We start from the raw sequence: 6,378 nt of genomic DNA on the forward strand, positions 1-6,378 counted from the left end.
TGCATACTCTCGCCACATGAGGCCAGGCATTGTCATGCACCGGGAGGAACCCAGGACCCACTGTATCAGCGTAGGGACTGACAATGGGTCCAAGGGTTTTATCCCGATACCTAATGGCAGTCAAGGTGTTGTTGTCTAGCCTGTAGAGGTCTGTGCGTCCCTCCATGGATATGCCTCCCCAGACCATCACTGACCCACCACCAAACCAGTCATGCTGAACAATATTACAGCATAATGCTCTCCACAGCTTCTCCAGACCTTTTATATCTCTGAAATTGACCTATATGTGACAAAGCAGGGGGCAGCTAATTCAGCACCCAAGGAGCAGTATCTTGCTCAGTGTACCTCAGTGGTGCCTTGCTGGTCAGGGAGTCGACCCAGCAACCTTTCAATTAAAACTGTGCTTCCCTAACCATTAGGCCACTAATCACCCATCTTCTTGTACATGATCTGTCCTTAACTTAAAGAGCCGGCATTTTGCTCGCCACCCCCAGAAGACACAATGCCATGTTTTTGAGCATGTGCACCGTTGGAAAAAACTGGCACTTCAGGTAAAACAAATCTAGATGCTGTTGAAACAACATCAATTTACACCCTGGGGAGAGGACACCATAAATATAGTCTTCAGTGGCATTCTTCATAATAAATTTCACCAAAATCTGTATGATAAATTTTGTCTACTGGCTATCAGAGTGCTATCAATAACTTTTTATGATTGGGGGGATGTGGAGAGCAAAAAAACATATAAACTTATTACAGAATATTCAAAAAATCATCTCGTGCCCTCCTGAAAAACAGCAGAAAAATGTCTTGACAATTTGAAGCATCAATGTTAGGTGACAGCAGAGGATGGTATCCAGGGAATACAATTAGATACAATTTTTGAAGGAAATTAAATGTAATAAATGATAAATATACATCATCAACCCCATGGACCTTAATCAGTGAAGTCTGGAGTCTCGGTTCTCAAACTGTGGTATGTAGGCTCCGTCTAGTGGTACACCAGGAGTATCTGATGATGTTTTATGAAGCTCATTTTTTAAAATTTCACACACACACACACACACACACACACACACACACACACACACACACACACACACACACACACACACACACACACACACACACACACACACAGAGTAAAATGTTTGGACACACCTTCCCCTTCAATGGTTCTTCTTGATTTTTATTGTTTTCTACATAGAACAATAATATTGAAGACTTCAAAACAATGAAGAAACATGTGGAATCATGCAGTAAACAAATAAGTATTAAACAAACTAGAATATATTTTATATTTTGGATTCTTTAACGTAGTCACCTTTTGCGTTGATGACATCCTTGCACGCTCTTGGCATTCTCTCAATCAGATTCATGAGGTATTGACCCGGAATGGTTTTCAAGACTTAATTTGTGGAATTTCTTGTCTCCATAATGTGTTTGAGACCATCATTTGTGTTATACAGAGGTAGGGTTGGTACACAGATCTACACAGTGAATAGCCATATTCAACTACTGTTCTACCCCACATTATGGCAATAACCACTCAACTAAGTAAAGAGAAACAACAGTCCATCATTACTTTATGACATGAAGGTCAGTCAATCTGGAAAATTACAAGAACATTGAATGCATCCTCAAGTGCAGTCACGAAAACCATCAAACGCTATGATGAAACTGGCTCTCATGAGGACCGCCACAGGAAAGGAATGCATGCTCGGTTTTATTTCAGCCAATAGGCTACAAGCTTACTATACTAGTCCAACTTTTTGGAGCACTAGCTTTACACATTAAATAGCTGATAAGCTAAGCTGTGATGGTAAGCGGAGGAAGTACAAATAATAGTTCAAAAGCATTGCCAATAACCAATGATTTAAATTTTTGTACTTTGATTGTTGGTATAGAGCCATTCTTATTAATATTCACAGCTACTGTGTGTTTGACTGTAATGCATTTATTATTCTTAATATCCTCACTTACTGTGTGTTTGACTGCAGTACTCTCAATGCAGTACATCTGATATGATTTGCTGTGAATATTTAAATGAGGTACAGTGGTTATTACTGTCACTTGCTGTGAGTGTTTACAGCCAGTACAGTGGTTATTACTGTCACTTGCTGTAAGTGTTTACATGCAGTACAGTGGTTATTACTGTCACTTGCTATGAGTGTTCACATGCAGTACAGTGGTTATTACTGTCACTTGCTGTGAGTGTTCACATGCAGTACAGTGGTTATTACTGTCACTTGCTGTGAGTGTTCACATGCAGTACAGTGGTTATTACTGTCACTTGCTGTGAGTGTTCACATGCAGTACAGTGGTTATTACTGTCACTTGCTGTGAGTGTTCACATGCAGTACAGTGGTTATTACTGTCACTTGCTGTGAGTGTTCACATGCAGTACAGAGGTTATTACTGTCACTTGCTGTGTTTACATGCAGTACAGTGGTTATTACTGTCACTTGCTGTGAGTGTTTACATGCAGTACAGTGGTTATTACTGTCACTTGCTGTGAATGCAGTACAGCTGCTAATGTTGTCAGTCGATTGTGGCTGAGGATTACAGTAAATACTAAATATTATTCATATTATGAATAAAACTGTCGCATATATAAACTATATTTGTTTACGCATATAAAGCCTACGCTGCTGTATCTCAGTGCCGGTCATAAAGGTGGTACTCGGACAGTCAAATACCTTCTGAAATGATACTTATTGCAAAAAAATTGAGAATCACTGCTCAAGAGGAAACATATTATGTTAAAAGCAGTTCAAACACACAGGTTCTGTCTTACCTCTCAGTTCTCTTTGTTTTACACTCCGCAGGGGGGGTCATTTCAGAAGCAGCTCGCTTCATTTTTGTGCCGATCCAGACCAGATCACTGCTGCTGGGTCTTCTGTGAAGACAAAGGGTCAATAAATATATACATACACAATATCTGCTACTCAGAACTGTTGTTAGGGCAATGCAATTGTTATGCTGTCAAAAAGGAAACTTGCCTAACTACAGTAATGATATATTTTTTCATTGCTTGTATGCAGCCACATTTCATCTGAATATGTCATTTTAGATAAATATTAAGGCTGTAATGGTACGGGCATTCATCGTGTATCATTTCATGCACCATTTTTGGTTTGGTATAGAAGCACATATAGCACCAAGGAGATATACCCAAAAGTAGTTTCAAGTTTAAATCTTAACTATATCATTAACTATACCATATTTCTGTATGGGGAAATTTTAATTCATATTTCATTGTTTGTATGTACACTTCACACACTAAGGCTGAACTTTCTGACGCTGGGCTGTATGTTTCGCTCCAGGATGCCTTGGTAATCTTCAGACTTCCTTGTGAACTGCATAGATTCAAGATTCAAGGATGATACATGTGTGATGCACATAACAATATAGTAGCATGTTCTTTCCTTTTAGACAGGCTGAGTGGCTGATGAAGAGCTCGAAGACACCTGTGATACTAATTAAGGGTAAACACTTAGTTTGAAACATGATTATAATGCAAGGACAAATGATCTCTTTAGGGGCACCAACAAATCTGTCCATACTATTTTAACATCTTTGTAAAATAAACAACACAGTATTTCTTTTCACAGTTTTATTGGTTTACTCTATAACATGCAGGTATACATTAGTCAACTGCTTTTAATTGAATCACTTTTCAGGAGAAATGAAGCATTGTTTCAATGAGCTATAAGGGTACCAACAAATTTGTCCATATCTGTAGTGTGCATTGTCCCCCATAATTCAATGCCTAAAGAATTAAAGGATACTGTATATATCATTATCGGGATGTGAGGTGACATATCAGGATATGAGCTTTTGATCATATGGCACAGCACTTATAATTTCATATGAAACTACTCCGCCACACCAAATCTATGGAAGATAAAACAAGTCATTTTTAATTATCGGGGATCGATGCCACAACTTACTTTGGGATTTTACAGAAACTTTACAATTTGTTTTCAGCCTCCACTCAGAGATAGGCCATCCTGAAAAAAACATGCTAACATTACACTGAAGATGTGGTCTGAAACAAGGTGGGAAAGTAAGATCAACAGCGTTGAGCCCCTGAGGTACCAAGCATCTGCAGTGAGAGAGGCTTTGATTGAGGTGAGAGACCAAACCAAAGACTCTGTCATAAAGACTGAGGCCCAGTCTTTGTCTGAGGGGGTGGGATCATACAGAGTCAGCATTTGTACAGTGGTGTGGTATAGCATCCTGAACCAAACCCACCATGTGAACAAGCTCATGCAGTCTCCCAACATGCATGTGGATGTAGCGGTCAGTCTCCTCAAAAAGACAGAGAGAGGTCTCTGCAACTACAGGGCAAAAGGCTTTGCATCTGCACAAATGTCAGCCAAGGATATGTGTGAGGACATGAATGTAGAGGCTGTTCTGCAGCAGAAAAGACTGAGATCTACAAAGCAGCAATTCTCTCACAAATCATTTGATGAGCCATTGAGTGATGCCTTAAAGAAGCTGGATGTAACATTTTTTAATGTTGTTGTTGATGCTGGAGCGTCTTCCCTCCAAGAGAGATTCACCACATTGGAAAATGTGGGAGAGAAATTTGGAGTACTGACACATTTTCCAAATCTCTCAAACGATGACCTCACTGAACAGTGTAAGGCTCTCAGTGCTACTTTGCTTTTTCAGGACCAATCAGACTTGGATACCGGACAGCTTGCACAGGAAATTAAGAATTTGGCAGTACATCCAACCGGCCTCACAACCGCAGACCATGTGTAACCACACCAGCCCAGGACCTCCACATCCAACATGTTCATCTCCATGATCGTCTGAGACCAGCCACCTGGACAGCTGCAGCAACAGAGCGCCTCTCCAACATGCCAGATGCCATCAAATGTGAGCATTAGCCCACTCAAGTCAGTTACGATGACGAACTGCAGTCAGGTCCAGACCCCGATGAAGATGGCAAGCATGCAGATGAGCTTCCCTGAGACAGTTTCTGACAGTTTGTGCAGAAATTCTTTTGTCATGCAAACCGATAGTTGCTGCAGCTGTCCGGGAGATGGCTTATGGTAGAGAAATGAACATTAATTTCACGGGCAACAGCTCTGGTAGACATTCCTGCAGTCAGCATGCCAATTGCATGCTCCCTGAAACGCTGCGACATCTCTGGCATTGTGCTGTGTGATCCAACTGCACAGTTCAGAGTGGCCTTTTATTGTGGGCAGTCTAAGGCACATCTGTGCAATATTCATGCTGTCTAACCAGCAACTTGATATGCCACCTGTGAGGTGGGACAGATTATCTCAGCAAAGGAGAAGTGCTCACTAACACAGATTTAGACAGATTTGTGAACAATATTTGAGTTTAATGGGTCTTTTGTGTATGTAGGAAATGTTTCAGATCTCTGAGTTCAGCTCATGCAAAATGGGAGCCAAACCGAAAGTGTTGCGTTTATATTTTTGTTCAGTGTATGTACCTATACAACACGTCACGTTGCACCACAGACTGTCCAGGAGTTGGCGGATGCTTTAGTCCAGGTCTGGGAGGAGATCCCTGAGGAGACCATCTGCCACCTCATCAGGAGCATGCCCAGGCCTTGTAGGGAGGTCATACAGGCACGTGGAGGCCACACACACTACTGAGCATCATTTTGACTTGGTTTAAGGACATTACATCAAAGTTGGGTGAGCCTGTAGTGTGTTTTTCCACTTTAATTAAGTGTGACTCCAAATCCAGACCTCCATGGGTTGATAAATTTGATTTCCATTCATAATTTTTGTGTGATTTTGTTGTCAGCACATTCAACTATGTAAAGAACAAAGTATTTAATAAGAATATTTCATTAATTCAGATCTATGATGTTTTATTTTTGTGTTGCCTTTATTTTTTTTATCTTTGTGTATGTATATATATATATATATATATATATATATATATATATATATATATATATATATATATATATATATATATATATATATGTAATGAGGTGGAGCTGGAGGGGCGATCTTGTTGGGGCATGGTAATTTCATTAACCTGATTGATTGCGGCCAGCGTGCGTATATAGGACCCCGTTGTGGTTGCGTGCGTGATTGCTCTGTGCGCCAGTATCTCCTTTTTTAAAGTTGTGGCTATAGCCAACGCTGCAGGTAGGGTGCCAGTGAATGGTGTCGTTTGCTTGCTGTATGGGTGGTTATAATGTGCTTTTCGGTATATTTCTTTACAGTTGCGAGGGCTTGGTTGCTCCCGCTTTTAAGGTTTCCCTTTTAATACCGCGTGTAATCTGCCAGGTATGTCTCGTCTCCTTTTACTAACAATGTTTGGGTAGTAGGGGCATACCTAATAATGTGTTTTGTATTTGTAGTGGATCGCGACTTGGAG

General features: G+C 40.5%; 1 protein-coding gene and 1 long non-coding RNA gene across 3 annotated transcripts in view; one reads left to right on the forward strand and one right to left on the reverse strand.

The window, feature by feature from the left end:
* LOC125740118 (uncharacterized) overlaps positions 1-6,378 on the forward strand; it is a 353,638-nt gene that overhangs the window by 28,068 nt on the left and 319,192 nt on the right. The gene's annotated exons all lie outside the window — the stretch shown is intronic.
* LOC125740114 (NACHT, LRR and PYD domains-containing protein 12-like) overlaps positions 1-6,378 on the reverse strand; it is a 341,935-nt gene that overhangs the window by 9,726 nt on the left and 325,831 nt on the right. The gene's annotated exons all lie outside the window — the stretch shown is intronic.

This window comes from Brienomyrus brachyistius, chromosome 4, assembly GCF_023856365.1.
Source record: "Brienomyrus brachyistius isolate T26 chromosome 4, BBRACH_0.4, whole genome shotgun sequence".
NCBI classification, from domain to species: Eukaryota; Metazoa; Chordata; class Actinopteri; order Osteoglossiformes; family Mormyridae; genus Brienomyrus; species Brienomyrus brachyistius.